A 2,530-nucleotide genomic window follows, 5' to 3' on the forward strand; every position below is an offset into this window, starting at 1 on the left:
TCCAAGAGCCACATCTAAGGGAGCATCCATATTCACACACCTGTTTTAAAATCACTATACTCAGCTCAGTTCCTAGTGCCAGTACATGAGCTTATGGTGGTGGAGCTTGTTCTGATGAGTTAACAGCAGTAAGTACAGGACAAAGTTACATACAAAGCACATACCTCGAGAGATAACTCACTCTTCAGCCAGGGCCCAAGCAGTGCTAAGGGGATGGTAGAACTGCCTCACTGTGCATGCAGAGCCTTTTCTCTTAACTGGCTTGAGCTGCTCCAAGGCTCTTCCTGCCCCAGCTCTGCCATCATCACTGCAGTCATGTAACTTCTGAACACAGGCCCCCAACTACCATGCTCTGCACAACTGTTACCAACATACCTGTGGCCAGCACTATCGCAACCTCTCAGTGCTACTCACAACCTCTCACACTACTTAAAGTAGGCTAGTAGATAAAGCCGAGCCAAGTTGCTGTCAGACCCTTAAAGCAGCAGCCGTTAAAGGTAACGTTTAGAGGTGTGTGTGTGTGTTACAGGTAAACAAACTTTCAAGTTTTTCCACTCGCTCCCCACTGACACCCCTCTCTTCCAGTGCTGACCTGTTAAACTACTTGCTTAGCATCCAAGTCATCAAGACTAAAGCAGCTGGAGCTGTAGGGGCAAAGAATACACCTGAAGTGTGAACCATCAGCTTCGTGGGTGCCTCCAGAGCAGCCCAAGCAACCCCACACACACCATGACTGCATCACAAACTGCTGTATTTGAGCTGTGCTATCCTGCTCCTCCAGAATAATGATGCCCAACCAGCCAGAGAAAGAATGGGTTCTGTACCTTTTACCTTACTGAGTTCAGTTACAAACCAGCCTGAGTTCATTCAGGAGCACTGCAAGTCAAAGTGCCCCTGCCAGTACAGAAAACAGCCCAAGTTACTGGGCTAAAATCACAGAATGGTTTGGATTGGAAAGCACCTTAAGATCATCCAGTTCCAACCCCCCTGCCATGGGCAGGGACACCTCACACTAAACCATGTCACCCAAGGCTCTGTCCAACCTGGCCTTGAACACTGCCAGGGATGGATCATCTACATTTAGCCTCATGCTTTTCCTGATCAGTTTATGGATAACACTTAATGAAGCTGTTTTTAAGGGAGAAGCCAAATCTGTGTGTTTGTGTATATATATAAAACAAGCAAAGGAGGAGTCAAAACATCAAAAGCTTAGTTCCAAAGGTGCAGCCACTTGAAAGGCCGACAGTAACACGGGCAGCTATGCGAGGCTTTAGCCCACAGCAGAAGGTGAGGCACTAACTTAAAGCTTCATTATAGACTGAGCCAAGTTGAAATCTCTCACACAGGCTCCAGACTGGAGCTGGACACGGTTACACAAGGCCACCTGCCCTGTCCTAGCTGAGACATGAACCTGAGCCCTGAGGCAGCTCTGGAAAGCTCAGGGACAGGCTGCTCTTTGGCTACCACCAACATCCTACCTGGGGCATGAAAAAGTAGCTCATACAAACTGAAGTTATTTTTTCCCCTCGAGTGATTTCAATTTTATTGTTTATGGTCCCTGATATTTGGACAAATGATCAACATCTGTATATAAAAATATCCATCTTCAAAACAGTGGAATGGTTCCCAGGTTTCCTCCCAGGTTGTGCCACCCTCCAGGCTCCTACTCAGGGCAGCCTGCATGGAGAAGGGCGGGCTGAAGCTACTGACTGCAGTCCTTGCCCTGGGTAAGCCTGAGCAGAGAGCAGACACTCACTCCCAAACATCTGTTCTTCCGAGTGTTTTGCCATCATGGCTGTTAAATCAAAGTTTGTTATTTTTGGCTCTAAACTATTCCCTGCTGAAACTGGGACAAGCCTCAGCACAAGATGATTTTGCCACCACTTCAGCTCTGCTGCATTTCATTAGGAAGCGTTCACCTCTATGCTCTGCTTCACAGAAGCAACTAAAGAGTCAGCAAGCATTCTTGATTGGAAGTAGCTCAGCAGTCTTGATGTGCAAGTGTCCAAACAAAAGACAGAAAGGCAGCAAACACACATACACACTCAGCAGAGATGGGCAACAATATCCTCTAATGGGGAACTTCATCCTGTGCAACAAGAAAGAATTCTACCCTCAGGAGGATTAACACTCGCTTAAGGTAACACCCATAAGAACACAAAGGTGGGTTACATCTTTCACATATACAATATTCCTTTTGGAAAAGTAACTCTATCATTGCAAAACACTGGCGGGGGTGGGATTTTTGTCTACTTCAGACACTGTTCAGGATGAACTTGATGCCTGCAAGGACCCTGATCAGTTCTTGGAAGTCCAGCAGTGAGAATACACACCTCTGGAAGACATAGTCCTACCTCTTGTTTTGTTCCCCTTCCTCCTCATTCACACGTGTGACATTCACACACATCCACTGTTGCAAAAAGAAAAGTTATTCAATTGCTATCAGCCACTAAAACAGGTCACTTCCCTCCTGCAAGAAAGCTGCATCCTGCTACATGACACAGAATAAAATGCCACCTCCCATCAGTCA

This window comes from Pezoporus occidentalis, unplaced genomic scaffold (genome assembly GCF_034315485.1).
Source record: "Pezoporus occidentalis ecotype Australia unplaced genomic scaffold, CSIRO_AGI_Poc_V1 ctg17, whole genome shotgun sequence".
Classification (NCBI taxonomy): Eukaryota; Metazoa; Chordata; class Aves; order Psittaciformes; family Psittacidae; genus Pezoporus; species Pezoporus occidentalis.